This window comes from Microtus ochrogaster, chromosome 10 (genome assembly GCF_000317375.1).
Source record: "Microtus ochrogaster isolate Prairie Vole_2 chromosome 10, MicOch1.0, whole genome shotgun sequence".
NCBI lineage: Eukaryota > Metazoa > Chordata > Mammalia > Rodentia > Cricetidae > Microtus > Microtus ochrogaster.
In genome coordinates, this window is record NC_022016.1 from 67,208,246 (window position 1) to 67,226,238 (window position 17,993).

Here is a 17,993-nt window from a genome sequence, read left to right on the forward strand (position 1 = left end):
TGTAATTTTTCCTCTCCCAGTTTGGCCTATTATTTGAAATCCTTCTACCACAGCCTTCCAAATTCTGGGATTAAAGATATAAGCCATCACACCCAGCCTTCCCATTCATTTTAATTGTAACCTTGATGATGGGCAAGTGATGATATATTTTAATTAAAACTTTTTAATTTATGTATTTGGGGGCTAAAATACCTAAAAGTCTTTTGTCTGTTTCAAATTTGTGGGGAAGAAAGCTCTAAAAAAAATGGAAAGGCTCTAGGAATTTTAATGATTTAAAAAAGTGTCTGCCTTACATATAAAGAATGTAAATTCTATAAATTACTACAGTCCCAGGTCCTGCTGTAATTCCTAGGAAATAATAGTGTTCAGTAAGTCTTTATCAGCAACTGGATCAATGGATCATTCATTTGTTCATTTATTCATTTGTTCACTCATTCATTCATTTTGTGGTACTAAGATAAAACCCAAGGCCTCACCTAACCAACTGTCCCACTAGTGAGCAGATCCCCAGCCCCTGGAGTGATTTTACTCATCGTGCTGTAAACCAGAAACCATTCCCACATTCCCTCCTGCTAGAACAGGACCAAATTGCTGTATCTCAGGTGTGAGGGGTGGGTGGGGTGAAGATTGGACTGTAGAAGGTTGAAAGACAAATACAAGGCTAATAAAATTACCCGGGACCTGACTGTGGTGACGGTGGCCATGAGCATACGTTTGTCAAGGCTCAGTGAATCGTGCACTTAAAATGGGTGCAGATGCCACATATAGGTGATAGTACAGCAAAGCCGATCTTTCTAAAACGACCCCCAGTACAGCCAAGGAGAAGCACAGGCTGCATTAGAAATGAACCAGGTCTTAAAGGGAGGAAAACTATTTGACCAATGGTGTCATTCCCTTTGTTTTGATCTGATGCTGTCTTTTTAAAGACCTCCCATAGGTTTCTTCCATAATTAAATTATCACCTTTTTAAGGGCGTGTGAAGAAAGGAAACTTTTATGAAATATGTTGTATCAGCCAAGCAGTGAACGAGGGCTTCAGGTAGATGTCTCACTAATATCTTAACTCATCCTAGAAGACAGGCTTTGTTACCCGCACTCTACAGTTAGTGAGAATGGGTCAGACAGCGTGTTCCTTGCTCAAGGTCACCCAGTGTCTAAGGGTGGAGCCAGAGATTGGCCCCAAGTCTGTCTACTTCCAAAGTCTGGACTTCGCCCTGGGTCTCTCAGAGTGATCTTGGGGATATGTGTGTGTCTGTGTGTGTGTGTGTGTGTGTGTGTGTGTGTGTGTGTGTATGTGCTTTTCCACTCACATGCATGTGGAGGCCAGAAGTCGATGTCTGGTGTCTTTGCTTGGTTACTTTCCACCTTTATTTCTTATAACAAAGTCTCTCACCGAACTTGAAGCAAGCACACGACGCTAGGTCAGCCAGCTTCAGGAATCTGTCTCTCTCCCGCATCCCCAGACTGGGGTTTAGGAGTGAGCTGTCCTGGCAGCTCTCACGTGGGTGGTGAGTGTCCAGGCTCAAGTATGCACGCTTGTGCAGCGAGCATTTTACATGTTGCCATCACCTTAACCTTAACCTTAGTTGTTTTTTTAACAGTTTTGTTAAAGTAGAATCCAAAGTTTCTCCAGTCTTAAATACACAATTCTGTGATTTTTTTTTACTAAGTGAGTAGTTGAATAGCCTTTACCATGGTCCTGTTAAGAACATGTCCTTTGCCCCAGTGAGACCCTTTGTGTCCATTGCAGTCAATCCTTCCCCCACCACAGCCCCAGGCATTCACTAATGTTCTTTCTACCTCTGTAGATTCATCCTCTCCGACCTTTCATGTAAGTAAAGTGATGCAATATGTCATCTTCTGCATCTAGTTCCTTGCACAGAGCATGGTTTTGAGATGCAGCCGAGTTGCCACAGGATCACTCATTCATTCATTTTACCGCTGGGTGATATTCCATTGTGGACACACCAGTTTATCCAGGCCCAAACTGCTGGTCATGGGGATGGTTTGGGTGTTTATAATGTTCTCTTATGATATCTTTGTGAGATAAATACATCTGTCTCCATTTTACAGTTGAGAAGATTAAGAGTTAGGACAGTAATTCTTTTGCCCAAGCTAAAAAAAAACTGGTAAGTCACAGAGTTCAAGATCTCCAGTCCTAACACCCTTGCTCTAAGATGATGGTTATCAGATCTGAGGATTTTTCTAACCTGAAATTTTAAGAACAAAATCTTTTTGATCTGAAAATAAACTTAAAAGTATTTTTCTTGTGTGCGAAGGGCATTTTAGAACACCATCAAACATAGTGCCTATAGTTCACAATATTATATATTTTTGTTTAACTTTTGATATGAAAATTGATGTTATATTCGTTTTCTTACCACAAAAAAAGTAGTCATAGTATTAATAAAAGAGGTGAGAGACAACTTTGGGAGGTGATGGATTTGAGGCCGGGAGGAGGGGATGTGAAGGTTTACTGATGGAGGTGGTTTCACAAGTATATGTTTGTTCCAAAATTTGTCAGATCATAAAAGTTATATGGGTATGGCTTTTCACATGTCAACAAAGTGGCTTTTTAAAAAAAAAAAATAAAGTAGGACCAGGAGATATTTCAATGAATAAAGGCATTTGCTGTCAAGCCTGGCTGTCTGAGTTCAATCTCCAGGACCCACAGGGTAGGAGAGAACCACCTCCTATAATTCCTCCCCTGGCCTTCACATGTGCCATGGCTGTCTTGACCTCCCCCATAAACATAATTTAAAATTTTTTGAATAAATTAAAAATGCTTATCTCCAGCATCATTTCATAAAACGAGGATAATCTATCACAGAAACTAGAATAAATTCACTTCTGTAGAAAAGCTTGCTAAACTGTAACGATTTTTCTGTAACAGAGCACGCAAACTCTCATTGAACAGCACTGTTCCCAGCCACTAAGCTACCAAATTAGTAGGGAAAAGAATGTGTGCTAAGTTGAGTTCGATGAAAACTTTTAAGCTACATTTTTTTAAAAAAAAATGGTATTAGATTTAAAAAAATCTCAGCTTCATTAATCCATGTCAATTGTCTACAATGTATTTCTGGGGGAGGGGGCTTATTTTTATAACAGTGTAGCCTTTGCCTTGGTGTCTCCTACAGGAATAGAAGGTTACATCCCATAGAACGCCCAGCAATAGCTCAGCCCTAGAGCAAAAATCTGTGTTCCAAAGACCCTCATCTGTAACAGCCCCCAGCCAGGTGAGCTGCTGTTTTCTTTCCCTAGGAACTAGACTGTATTTACAGGCCCCGCCGTGTACATCCAGGGCGGTCCACTGAATCTAGAGCTCGCTGCAGCCTGCACAGATACCGAGAGAAACGCTGAAGCTGCTGACATTTATTTTGTGGTTTCTCCCCCGGTCCCAGAGGAACAGATGCGGTAATGAGGCTGAGGAGGGAGGCCAGAGACTGACTAGAGTCCCTCTCCAAGTCATGCCTGCAGGCTGTGTTCCACTGAGATGTTCACTCTGTCCCTCCCCGGCTCGGGAGCTGTTTGTGCAAGAACAAAAGGACTTCAGTGTCCCTTGCTATTAATCCAACTTCACAAGCATGGAATTTACAGACACACACAAGAATCCATCACGGAAACCTTTCTCCTTGTCATGTCCAGCTGCTGAAAAGGGGGCACGCTCTTGGATATGAATGCTAATTCGAGAAGGCGAGAGAATACACCATCTGAACTGGCGCAAGGGAACACCCCCCTGCACCCCGTAACCTCGCACCCCACACCCCCACACACCCGCCCCTTGTAGGTCACCATCTTGAGAGTTGAGATTTTGGGGGGAGGATTTACGTCTTTTCATAGACTTGGGGAGATTTTGCTAAATTTTATTGTCACCGTGAAAGTCAACTCTTTCCTCTCAATAAATAAAATATACCCATAATGTAAGACCAATAACTCAATCTATAAAGTGCCTTAAAAAAAAAAAAGAACAGAATTGTACTTGAAAGTCAGGAAACAAAGACTATCTGATGAGCTCCAAGCCAGTGGCAGCCACTGGCTTTGCTCGCTGTACCCGCCGCCTCCTCATCACACAGTCGTCATTTAGCTGCAGGGTGGATGTGTTCACACCGAACTATTAATCTGTTTCAAAATGCCATAACATTTCCATGAAGAACTTCCTAATTTTTTTTTCAGAAATTAAATGTCTGTTTAAAGTTCATTCCCTCCTGCTGCAACTAATTGAAATGAGATTTGGTTTATCTTTACGACATGGAAATGGGGCTGAGTTTCAGAATAATAACAATAATGATAACTCGATAGATTCTAGAAGTAGTAGTTAATAATTACAGTAATGTGGGGGAGATTAGATTAGCCTGCTTCTGCCTAAACAGACCCCCAGCACGGGGAGGCACCTGTGAGAGTAAGACCCAGGGTCTAGCAACAGGGTCCTCTGGGCCTGTTTGTTTTCAACTTTCATATCTGGACATCATAATTAGTGTCCCAAGATGAGTCTCCCTCCTATGACAGAAGGAAGTGTTAGCACACCAGCTGGGGCATGTCTTGGACCCTCATGGTCACAACGGCAAGGACTTGGGCTAGAGAAGGCACGAAGTAGGGGCTCCTTGGAAGGGTGTTTCCAAAAACAAAGCTAACTGAGGCACTTCCAATGTCACAACAACATTTTCCAAGTATTGTTTCATTTGATCGTCATTATCTGATAATATTATCAGCCCCACTTTCTGGATAATGTCACTGAGGCCCAGAGAAGTGCCACCATGTCATCAAGCTAGTGAGCAGCAGACTAAACGTTTAAGGCCATGCCTACCTGTCTGTGATTTCCCGTTCTTTCTCTTGTCATCCGACCATCTAAATAAGGGATGTGTATTAGGGCTCTGCAGTATAAGAGGAAACTAGCTTCCCCTAAAGCCTTTAAAGATCAAGTTAGCTACCTGCACATTTACCACCCAGAAGACAAAGAGCACAAATTTCCAACTGTTTTTGTTTATGCCACTAACTTATTTTTTAATATGTGATTTTGTGATATTTAGCATAATCCCCACTCATGTGGCTGATGGCCAGCATTCATTCAGTGCCTACTCAAGCAAGATGTGATGTATTATTTTTCACCTTCATTTTACAAATAAGGGCCATGGCTAGGCCCTGTGTTATCTGACCTCTTCAAAGAGCCGATCGCATACCGCAGCCCAGACCTGGAGCAGAGATCCGTGTTCCTAGGAGCCTACAACTCCCCTGCTTATGGGTCATTTCCTCTATTTCATATGTCCTTCCTATCTCACCCCCTTTGTCTTGCCTAAGTGTTCAGGTCCTTGCTTCGATAATGGCATCTCTCTGAGGTCTTCCTGAGATTCTGACATGGTTAACCACCCCTTGGGATAGGCTCTCGGAAGCTCCGGGCTCTTCCCTCTGGGAACACATCTTAACTCTGTAAAATTACTTGTTCAAAGACTATGGGGTCTAGAGCACCTGTGTTACATGTATGTTCAGGGACTGTGTTGGGTCTAGAGCACCTGTGTTACATGTATGTTCAAGGTCTGTGTTGGGTCTAGAGAACCTGGGTTACATGCATGTTCAAGGACTGTGTTGGGTCTAGAGAACCTGGGTTACATGTATGTTCAAGGACTGTGTAGGTCTAGAGACCTACATGTGTTACATGCATGCAACCTTGGACTCCATCGCCAGAACTGCTAATATAGTCTGTCTTTTGCTATATAGGATCACTATCAGAACAGTGACTATATTTGCATTACTTATCAATATGACCGAAGGTATGAATGAGGAACGTTGTTGTTACTACAACACACGTGTGTTGGTATGGAACAAAAAAATGAATGGGGAAACTAGATTTAGCAACACAATGACTAAAAAGAAAAATCAAGATTTCTTTATTCAAATGTGATAGGCTAAGCCAAGAATGAAACAAAATCTGGGGGATTGATAATAGTAGAACGTGCACGTGTTGGGGGAGGGGAGGAGTGAGTCTCAGTCTGCATACTAGCTGGCCCTGAACTCACCATCTTCCTGAGTGCCAGAATGCAGGTGTGATCCAGGTTGAAAACAAGGTCCCTTATGGATCGCACAGTGACCACACCAGTTAAGACTACAAACCACACCCTGGAGCCCACTCCTCCTCCTTACTCAGTGATCTATTCCCCCAAACACAGCACCTAGCAATGGGTTTCATGTAAGGGGTGGGATATCTCTGTTCTAGTCTTCACCTGTGGGCTGTCTTCCCGCCCTAGGAAAAGAGCATCCTAGGAATAGGGTGGTCACTGGCTGTTCTAGTCTTCACCTGTGGGCTGTCTTCCCGCCCTAGGAATAGGGTGGTCACTGGCTGTAAATGAGGCTTTCAAAATTGTAGATATTCCCTATGTTTTTATTGGACAGAATAGGAGAAATTCTTAGAAGGTCAATTTTCTCCGTTTTCTTTAGCACATACTAACCAAGAAATGCTGGCTTTAGATACTGAAGATGGTAAGCCACCTGAGCTGTTTGCACTGGGTGTGTGTGAACCGGCTTTCCTCTGCACATCCCATGATTGACCAGCTGAGTGGGCCTCATTCTGCCCTCCCTGCTTTCCTGATCAATAACACAAGAAGGGCCATGGTTGTCCCCCCATAACAGTGGGAAGGAGCTGAGAGCTTCTTTCAGTCCCAAAGGAGATCAGTAGTTGATAACTTCTTTAGTGTGTGTGTGTGTGTGTGTGTGTGTGTGTGTGTGTGTGTCCACCTATGTGTACATGCGCTTGAATCCTCGAAAGAAGATTTTTGAGTCTTCATCTACCATTCTCTGTCTCATTCCCTTGAGACAGGGTTTCTCGCTGAACTCAAAGCTCCATTTCTGACAGGCTAGCTCGTCAGGGAACTCCTAGAATCCTCCTGCCTTTGCCCGCCAACTCTGGGATTACAGGCACCAGCCATGGCTAGCTTTTTAAAAGTGTGTTTTGGGGATTCAAACTTAGTTTCCGGTGCATACACAGCAAGCACTCTTACCCGCTGAGCTGCCTCTCCAGCCCCTGGTCATTTTCTAACAGGGAGAGACTTAGGCTTGTCGCCTCAGCTAACTCTGGAAACCTGGGGATTTGACCGGCCCGGTTTTCACAGCTATCGGGAGGTGATGTTTATTAAACGCCTGGTGCTCCAGAGAGAGCACTGCTGTACAAATGTGTCATGTTGCTGGAAACACAAGCAAGGCGGAAATCAGATTCCATCTCCTGGCAAAACCCAAGCCAAAGTGACTACTGCAGCTTCATCTGCATGAACGGATGCTCTTCATCGGCCCGCAATGCCCAGGGAGCCTCACCACAGAGACTGTGTGCTAAACAGGCCGGGGTTTGTCCGTGAGTTGCAAACTCATGTGTTGCAGGTGACATCAAATTCTGAAGACAGAAAAAGAGTAGGCGTTCAGATTGCCGTGGACGCAAAGGAGGGAAAACAGAAACAGCCGTGCTGAAAGCCGTGAGTGAGATGCCATGGTGGGAAACTGCCCTTTCCTCTCCGCCCAGGTGCAAAGGCTCTAATTACCTCCACCACGGTCAGCCTCTCAATCACCTCACCCCTGTCTTCCATCGCTACTGCAGCCAAAAGAATCTCTAAAATGTCTCCCTAATCTCATCAACTCCACTGTATCTAAGCAGCTCCCTTAGGAAGCCCATAGTATGGACCCCACGCTCCTCCGCGATCTGTCTCCACCCACCTCCTCTCCTCTCTTCCGGACATGCTCCATACTCTGGCTATAACCACCCTTACAGTCTCTGGAGATTTTCTATACCTTGCTGTAGATGCCCCTGCCCTCTGCCCCGCTCCACCTACAATCTTGTGCTAGACTTTCACCCACTCAACTCCTTGAGAGTTTTGAGATCTGCCTCCAACAGTGTTCATGGGCATAATTTGGTTCTACATGGAATTAGATTCGCCAGACAAAGACTTCTTTTATTCAGCAAGTATCAGACCGCCAATGGCATACCACACGGGAGGCTGAGGCAGGACTGTACATACCGTACGGCCATTGCCATGCCTTCCACTCATGCCCAGGGACTCTCTGCGTGCTCGTGGCGTGGAAGCAATGCCACACAACTGCCAAGCCATTTCCTTATGATCCTCTGAAATAATTTACCACAGTCCTTCAGGATCCAACACACAAAGAGAGGCCATGTAGATGGTTCTGCTCTTTAGTCCAAGTGGATACTCTCCTCTTTGAGCCCCCTCTGACCAAATACCAGACAGCAGACATTCAGACCTGCCAGATGAATCTCTCTGACAACAAGAAATAGAGATGAAGCATGCCTGCTATGGGAGGCAGATTTCCAAGGACACCATGCGTGGGGTAGACTCTGGAAGCATAAAGAAATGGCTGGTGGGGCTGGACAGATGGCTTAACTGTTAAGAGCACCTGCTGCTCTTCCTGAGGACCTAGGGTTGACTCCCAGCACCAACAAGTCAGCTCACAACTGTCTGTAACTCCAGCTCCAGGGGATCTGACTCCCTCTTCTGGCCTTCTCAGGTACTGCATGCATATGGTACACTTAGCTGCAAGCAGGCTAAACACGGACATAACATAAAACATGGAAATAAAAAAATATATGCTGTACACACTCAATCATTATTTAACAAATGTATGTCTATTTCTCTTATATTTAGTTCCACGATGAAGCTATTTCTCACAAATCATGTAATAACAGCATTTCATATATATTTAGGAAAAACTAACAAGAGCAAATAGCTGGTATTTTTGGCACCGAGTTTGAGTTGTTTTATGCAGCAGGCACCTGAAGCATGTAAGCTCTAAAGACAAGGATATGGGCATTGCATCCTTCCTCTTGTCATAGAAAAAATAGGAAAATAAACTGACAAAACATGGCGCATTTCGATTAGAACACAAGCACTTGGATACAAAGAGGGTTGACGACTTCTGGTGGTGACTGGAATTTGGATAGAAATGTCTAAATGGTCCACATATTTTACCACAGATGGGAGGCGTACTGGTCCGACAGAACAGGTGTGGACTGCACCTCTCCAGCGTGCCTTATGTGCCCTTGGGCGGGCATTCTCTGCTCAGTTGAGGTACCTGGGATCTATTTGCATGATCTGCAATGCAAAGTGAGGTGAGATGGCCCCATGGCAAAAGGCACTTGCCAACAAGCCTGATGACCAGAATTCAATACCTAGAACCCACATGGTAGAAAGAGAGACTCAACTTCCAAAATCTACCCTCTGCCCTTCACACCCGTGCAGTGGCACACACATAAATAAATAAACAACAAACAAATAAATACATTCATACATATATATGTGTGTGTGTGTGTGTGTGTGTGTATAATTTAAACATTTTAAAAGAAACACAAAGTTTAGTATACTGTGGCTCCTCTTTTATTGATTTATTTAACCTTTTGATAGAAAAATTCTCACTGAGCACTGGTTGCAGGAGACCCTGCAGAGATGTGGCTCTCCACACACCCTTCTCCAGGACCCTCCCATGCTGAGAGAGCTAGGCCAGATCAGGGAGAGTTCTAATCCACAGCAGGCTGTGTGTGTTCTGTATGCATTTCCCTGTCACTGCGTGAGGCTTCGGAGGAAGGGAAGAAAGAAAAGCTAAGATGAGCGGAAGGCTTCTGGGGACCTTGGGAATGCAGTGGAATCCTGAAGAACGGTTATAGAGAGCCAGGGGGCAACTTACACATTGGAACACCCCCTAGCGTACAGCAAGTGGAATGGGATGTGGGCACCATCCCTCCCCCGCCACACCTCCACATCGGCATACACCTATACAGTTAATTGAATATGGCTCAGGGATTCCAAGCAACCCCTCAATACATGTAGCCACTGCTGAGGAGGTGAGCAGCAACACTCAGTAGTCATCTCAGTAAGCTTAGCATCTCAGGACACGGTCAGTGCATCTCAGGACATGGTCAGTGCATCTCAGGACATGGTCAGTGCTCATGCCAGTTGTCTTCCAATACAGATGCCCAACCCCAAAGCTCACACATGAGCAAGAAAGAGAGTTGGGATAAAGATCTTTAGGAGCTCTGCAGGGAAAATGCCCTGCAGTCAGAGTTTTCTTAGGGCCACCAGCACACAAATAATGACACAGAGACTTATTATGGACTCCGAGAGCTCGGCCTTAGCTCCCACTAGCTCTTATAACTTAAATTAACCTGCTTTTATTAATCTGTGCTTTACCATGTGGCTTTTTACCTTTCTCTCATTCTGTACGTCCAAAGCCCTCCACGTCTCATTGGTGTCTCCTCTGCACCTCAATTATCCTTTCCTACTTCCTCTCTGCCTGGAAGTCCCACCTGTACCTCCTGCCTAGCTATTGGCTGTTCCGCTCTTTGGTAAACCAATCCCCGCAATATATCTTCACACGGTGTACAACTATCCCACAACAACGCCCCCTTTCATCATGGCTCCACTCTTCCTTGTGCTTAGACTTACAGCATATTTAGGGTGTCTGAGATGGCACTCTTGGGGTGGGATGTTTTCCAGTCTATTGGATCAGCCTGATATCCAGACTGCACTTTTCTCCAAAACCTCAACTCCTTTCGCTCCTTCTATAACTTCTGATTGAGCACTTTGTTTCAGGTTGGTGTGCATCTCAGTATCAAACGTGATCTGCCCGTCTTCTTGTGGTGAAGGGCTGTCACAGTGAGAGCCGCCTCTTGAGCTGCTCTGTCCCTACTCATGCTGTGGATCATGCTACAGAACCTTCTCCATGTTTCCATTGTGCATGGAGGACTAGGAAGGGACGTGTTCCAGCCCCCATTCTTCCCATTGCCTTTGGCATTGCCCAATTGCCGCTGCTGCTCGTGGGTAGCTCCACCCAGGAACTGTGGCGGCCAGGAGACACTGGCAGGGGCTGCTCTGCTTTCTTGCAGCTGTTATTATTGTTGTTGTGCAGGGGCTGTAGCAACTTGACTAAGAGAGACACAGTGGGGACTCTGGGAACGGTGCAGCTCCAGCAAGACCGTTTCTGGCTCTTGGGCAGCCCTTATGTGTTCTTAATGAGTTGCTCTTTACAAGGTCATTCGTTAGCCCTGTCACACACCCAAGAAAATGCTACCAAGTTTGAAGTTACAGAGGCTGAAGAAATGGCTTAGTGGTTGAGTTGTTATTCCGGAGGACCTGGGTTCGATTCCCAGTACCCACATGATGGTTCAACCATCTGTATCTCCAGTTCCAGGAGATCCGATGCCCTCTGTGAACACCAGGCACACATATGATGTTCATACACACATGCAGACAAAACATGAATATACACAGAATGTAAAATAGATAAACCTTTAAAAATTGTTTAAAATGTAAAGTTATGCGATTTTACATTATCATGGGAATTGATTATTTTTCCATTTAAAAGGGTAAAAATAATTCTTATTTCATGCACTATACAAAAACAGCTTGCTAGCCCAGTTAGCCAACTCCACTCTGAACCAGGTTGCTTCCCAAGTTCTGAATGCTCTTGAACCTGTCCCTACAACACACACCACATATTCTACACACATGAGCACACACGCATGCACACACATGCATGTTCACAGACACACAGACACACACACCGCTGCAGGTGGAAGGAACGGAGATCCAAACAGCAGGATTTCAGATTCTGGCAAATAAATGACATCACAGCTCTGACGTTGTCCCTGCAGGCTGTGGTGTGTCTCTCTGAAGCCTTCTCCACACATGGACACCCATGAAATCTCAGTGTCCCACAGTTCCAACATCTCTCCTCCAACCGTAAGTCACTTCCAAGGAATGTCCAGATCATGTCAGGATTAAGTAAGGCACCAAATAATAAAGCTGGTCCATTCCAGGAGGGCAATTATCTCATGCGCTAATGAAAGAGCACTCACAATTCATAGCAAAATCTCATCTGGTATATTCATTATAGCCCAAATTAAGATAAGTGAAACTTGCCTGGTCCTCTTATTAAGCCAGACAAATGACTACATATATTTTCCAGAGAGGAGGCTGTTTAGAGGAACGGATCTCTATATTTTACAAATGTCCTTTCCATTTTCTTCCTAGCGGGGATATTCAGAAATTTTGTGTTGCTGGAAGTCACAGGGCTCAAGTTGCTTTAGGTCTCCCCCAAATTAGGCGTTGCCTGACATCCAGCATGAGGCAAGATCTGAGAAAAGCTTCCACAAATTGGTGAAATTCTTTCTACATGAATATGCAATGCAATCTCCTTATTGAATAAGAACAGATGATTTCCCCCCCAAAATGAGTGCAATAAAGAGGCATAGAAAGAATAAATAATTCTAATAGTGTTCTTTAATTCTGCTTGTAATTTTCCAAATTCCAGAGCGATGGCAACACAGTGGGCCTATTCTACAGACCATTCCAAAGTGTTTGTGCTGGAGAGGGAAACCCAGGGGGCCAGTGGTTTTAAGCAGCCCCAAATGCAGTAAACTCACTGCATTTTGGAGCAAAATAAAAAAGCCATTATTTCATCATATTTTGTCTACTTTACTTCTTCTTGTATTCGACAGACATTTCTGGAGCTCCCACTACTGAGCCAGGAATTGTGCCGAGTGCAATAAGGCATCCAGGAGAGGCAGGCTTCACCCTTAAGGTGCCCACAGCTACATTAGGGAGGTGAGTGAGTATAAAGATGTTCCTTAAGCTGGAGTCACTGATCATGCGTCTGGCACTGTTCTCAATAGCCAGCTTGCGCCATCCCGTTTGTTACCCCACATCCTAATGATGTACCCGAAAGATGCTATTTTTAGTTCTATTTTACAGTTGAAAAACCGAGGCTCAGAGAGAGAGTTAACCTTCACTGTCAACTTGAGTGGGTTTAGAATCCCCTAGGAGGCATACCTCCAGAGAGGATTACCTGAGGGAGCAAGACTCACCCTGAACATGGGTCCGTGGATTGGAGTCCCAGACTAAACAGCACATGAGAAAGTCAGCTGAGAGAGCCCTTGCTCTGTTTCCCGGCCCCTGAGACGGATCAAGCCCCTCCCTCCACAAGCCTGTCCTGCCATGATGCCAACAGAAAGCCTTCTTCTTCTCTCTCTCTCTCTTTTTAAATATTTATTTATTATGTATACAATATGCTGCCTGTGTACATGCCTGTAGGTCAGAAGAAGGCACCAGACCTCATTATAGACGGTTTTGAGCCACCACGTGGTTGCTGGGAATTGAACTCGGGACCTTTGGAAGAGCAGGCAATGCTCTTAACCTCTGAGCCACCTCTCCAGTCCCCGCCTTCCTCTCATTATCATCTCAAGTGTTCCTCAGATCTCCCATCTGCATCACCTGATGTGTGCCGTGCATGGGTGTTGTGCAGAGAGGCTGAGGAACTGGACAGATGGAAAGTGGGCAGGCCTTCATGAGGACAACTTGAAATATTTCTTGTTAGGTTTTATCAGGCTGGATTCCATTATCCTCAATCATTCCTTAAACTCAATTTCTTACTTAAAAGTTTTAAATTAAGGAGAAAAGAAAGAAACAGGAAAAGTTCAGGGAGGATTGCTCAAGAGGAAGAAGTTGTGCTGCGTGTTCAAGTTTTATATCGGTTGCCGAGAAATACCAAGTGATCAGAACAAGTTGAGTGAGGCAAGGGTTTATTTGGCTTACGCTGCCAGGTCACAGTCCACCTCTCTGAAAGAAGCAGCCGTAGGAAGGTGAAGGCAGGCCTGCTTGCTGGTCTGCACGTCATCACCCCGAACCTGGGGATTCACTCACAGCAAAAAGTGCATCTGAAACCTCAAAGACTGCTCCTAATGCTCAGGTGACCTGGTGCTCAACTAGCTTCCTCATAGCCCTGCCCAGGGAATGGTAACACCCACAGTGGGCTGGGCCTTCTTCTATGCCATTTAACGATCCCACACAGATGAACCCTCCAGCCAATTTCATCTAGGGAACCCCTCAACTAAAGCTCTCCTGTTAGGTGATATCTATGCCTAGCTGACAAGGAAAGCTACTAAGGACACTGTACAAGCATGCGGACCTGAGTTCAAATCCCTGGCACCCATAGAAAAATCCAAGAAATGTTTAAGAAGAACAAACTATTATTACCCCATCATCTACACAAGAGGCAGGAAGTTCAATAAGGTTTGCTCACTAGTTCACATAGCGAGAGGCCATTGTTCAGTTACGTGGTCTAACTTGATCGCCTGTGGCACCGTGCCCTGAATCCAGAGGAAGCAGGGATGCTATGCAAAGGAGGGGATGCTAGAGAAGCTGCCAAGGAAGTGAGTTGCTGGGGTTTGAGCCCCATAGCATCAGGGAGCTGAGATATCTGGCCTCCCTGAAGAACACATCTGTTAATACATCCTCCGAAATGCTGGGTGAGGAGATTGAAGTATACACCGTGCTATTTCTCGCCATCTCCACCACATAACACGGAAGAAATAAAGGACCAGAAGTGAGGAAAATCAGATCTCATGTCCCAGGAAAGCAAAGCAAAGGGTAGGTGCACCATCTACACCCAACTGTTATTCTATTTTACTTTATTATGCATAAATGTATGCGGACGTGAGTGCAGGTACCCACGGGGGCCAGCAGAGGGCGCAGATTCCTGGAGCTGGAGTTACAGGTGATGGTGAGCCGCCAGTGTGAATGCTGGGGACCAGACTTACGTCCTCTGTAAGAGCAGAATGTTCTCTTTGTTTATTAGATATGCTCTCTCCTATTTTTGTAATTGTTCCCATTTCCTGGGTATAATAAGCTCCATTTTATAGCAGAAAAATCGACATTAGCATTCTTGAAAAGTGAACATTCATGGTGGGTCACACACTCTGATGGGGACTCAAGTTCTGTAATTAATACCTAAAGGAGGTCAGAGAGATCACGGGAAACCGTGCAGAAACACCAGGATAAATAATCAAGGTGATGGAGAGTTCATGGCATTGGGGAAGGGGAAGGTGTCTGCTGTGGCCGGAGTGTTCATCAGCAGAGGAGAATATTAAATGGGATGATGAGGAAGAGCCACTAAATGAGGACTTGAATCAGTATTTATTGAAGAAGACAATAGGGAAGTTCCTGTTCCAAGGACACATTTTATGGCAAAGCAGAGAATGGCCTTGACAGAGAGTCTTCCGTCTCTGAGGACAAAGATATGGAGCAAGTTGAGAGACGCTGTGCAGTAAATCACCCAGGCCAGATGGCGTTCGTCCATGGGTTCTGAATGAGACAAAGTGGGTGATCGGGAGTTCAGAGACAGAGATCTATAATGGATGCTTTAAAACAGGTAATACCCCTAAAGATGGTGAAGCCATTAATATGGTATTAGGGGTGTGTGTGGGGGGGATATACCTTATTTGTTTGGATACTTTGTATAGCGGAAAGGAGAATTTTTTTTTCTTTTTCTTTTTGTAAAACAGGACTCAAGAAAAGTCCATTGATTAAACAAAAAACGGGGACAGGGAATTAGGTGATAGGAGAAGAGCACGAAAAGATAAGAGAGCAAATTCGAGACACAACGGAGAAGATTATGCTTATTAATCTTTCGACACACAGAGTTATGCCGGTGGGGAAGGAGGAATTGATATGATCGTCATTCCTTTGTGCCGAATAGAGTCAAACCAGAGAAGCAAATGCTACAGCAGAAGCCATCCTTAAACCAATGCCATGCCACACTCTCACGGGTTGCCTGCCTAAAGTGTGATGTCAAAGCCCTGCGGGTGCCCCACCTCCTCTGCCTCCATGGCAGGCAGGGACGGCTGCTGTAGGGGCACGGAACAGCAACGAGCGATGCTCCTGCTTTTCTTACCGCCTCTAAAGACAATCATTATTCCTGGAATGACAATTTGTAAGCTCAATCTAATTACAGCCAAATTGATTAAGAGACACATAATCTCCAGATTAGCATTCGGGCAAATGCTGCTTAACTTAGCCACCGAGGATTCGGAGGAGGAAACAGCTGTGCTCTTCAGGAAATTGTTTGGAATCAAAGAGGGGAGTCTGCCAGCAAAACTCAACCTTAGCAAATGTCTTGGCATCGTCTCCGTCTTATTTGAACTCCCGAGCTGGAGATTTCCTGAGATCAAATGCTTTAATGACAGGGTTCCTGGGATTGTGGGGAAGGCAGCCAGAGGCATTTCTGATGCCATGGTTTGGGGCTCTACCCTTCTTAGTAGGGAAGCTGACTGAATTTTCTGAGCATCAGAAGATCCGACCTCCAACTACAGTTGACGGTCACCACACACTGGTTGCTGGGAGCAACGAGTGACCATACAATGTTTCTAGCGCATGCCTTGACAACTCGGAGCTTTCAATGCTGATTCCTTTCTCTCCTTCCCTTGGATGTAGGAATTTCAAAAACTTTGTAATGCTATGTCAGCCATCAAATTACTTAAGTTATTGAGAAAAAATGAATTTTTTTTCTTTTATGTTTCATGTCATGTAACACACTCTTAACAAAAAGCCCAAGAATGAATACTGATGGGAGAAAAGTGTCTGAGTTAGGGTTTCTATTGCTGTGATGAGACACCATGACCATGGCAACTCTTATAAAAAAAAAAAAACAAAAAACAAAAAACATTTCATTGGGGCTGGCTTACCGTTTCAGAGGTTTAGTCTGCTATCATCACAGAGGGAAGCATGGAGGTAAGCAGGCAGACACAGTATAGAAGAAGGAGCTGAGCATTCGTGTCTGGATCAGCGGGTAGAAAGCAGTGAACGCTACTCTGGGCCTGGTTTAGCATCTGAGACCTCAAAGCCCACCCCCACTGACACACTTCCTCCAACAAAGCCACACCTACTCCACCAAGGCCACACCTCCTAACAGAGGCCCTGTGGGCCAGGCATTCAAAACCATGAGTCTCTGGGGGCCCTTCCTATTCCAACCACCACAAGGTGGAAATGTGAATGTTTTTTGTACACTCTCCATATAGGTTAACCTGGTCAGTGTTTAGTAAGTTAGTGAGGGAGCCAAAAAAATAAAACCCTGGAAGTGAAACTGTAGGGGCTTCTGGTATGTGACAGGTACTCCCCATACCAATCATGCAACGTTACATTCTTTCATATGACCACACATCCATACGTGTGTAACCTTAAGTCTCTGCTCCCTACTAAGTGGCCCTGAATGAATCGATCAACTTCTTCACACCTGAATTTCAATATCCTTAAAATGAGGAAAATAATAGTATTTACCTCAGAGAGCTGTTAGATAAATGAGTTCATACCTGTGAGATTTTCAGCATGGTGCCTGTTGAGCAAACACTGATTTGACCTTAGCTTAATAATCATGATAATGATAGCAACAGAAATAATATTCCATTGACATCAGCGGTAAGACTGCACTTAGCAGTCGCTCAGTAAATACTACCTATTACTTTTTAGGTTTAAAAAAAAAAACAGTAAAAGACAGCTTTTTTATGAGGCTTATTCCACACTGTCTCAGGATGGAGGCAAAATAAATGAGCATCCACTCAGATTTCATTTTACAGACTTCCCAGTCAGAAAGGAACACATTCCTTGTTCCTAACTCTCTTTGGAGCCCACAGTTAGCTGGTCAGTGCTCTGGAGTGGGACGATGGGCTGAGCTCCTAAACAGAACACTTCATCAAGTCTCTCTTTGCCGTCTCCCTCCTTCTGTGGAACACCGAGTGAGTGCCGGCCATTGCTTAGAGGTTCTCTCTCCCTTCCTCACCTTCTAGCTCTTTTCCTGCCATTCTTTCCAGGGCACACGGGGGTTCCCCACCAAAAGCTCCTGCAAAGCTGCCCCCCTTGCCACCTCTGCCCAGGCTAGCGGGCTGCCTCCGCTGCCCCCTGCGCTCAACTCACCTCCGCTCCACAGCTCTCGGAGCAAGCTGATTGCCTGCATGTGGCTTGATTGAAAATGAATGTTTTGGCCAGGTGGTGGTGGCTCACGCCTTTAATCCCAGCAAAGGCAGCGTGATCTCTGAGTTCGAGGCCAAACCTGGTCTACAGAGAGAGTTCCAGGACAGCTAAGGCTACCCAGGGAAACCCTGTCTTGAAAAAAATAAAAATTAAAAAAAAAAAAAGAAAATGAACTTTTACAAATTATGACTCATAGACCAAAATACAC

The 17,993-nt window shown here is 44.9% G+C and overlaps 1 pseudogene; it reads right to left on the reverse strand.

The window, feature by feature from the left end:
• Positions 1–9,931: 9,931 nt before the first annotated feature.
• Positions 9,932–17,768, reverse strand: LOC101985609 (annotated as a pseudogene).
• Between the last annotated feature and the right edge of the window lie 225 nt (positions 17,769–17,993).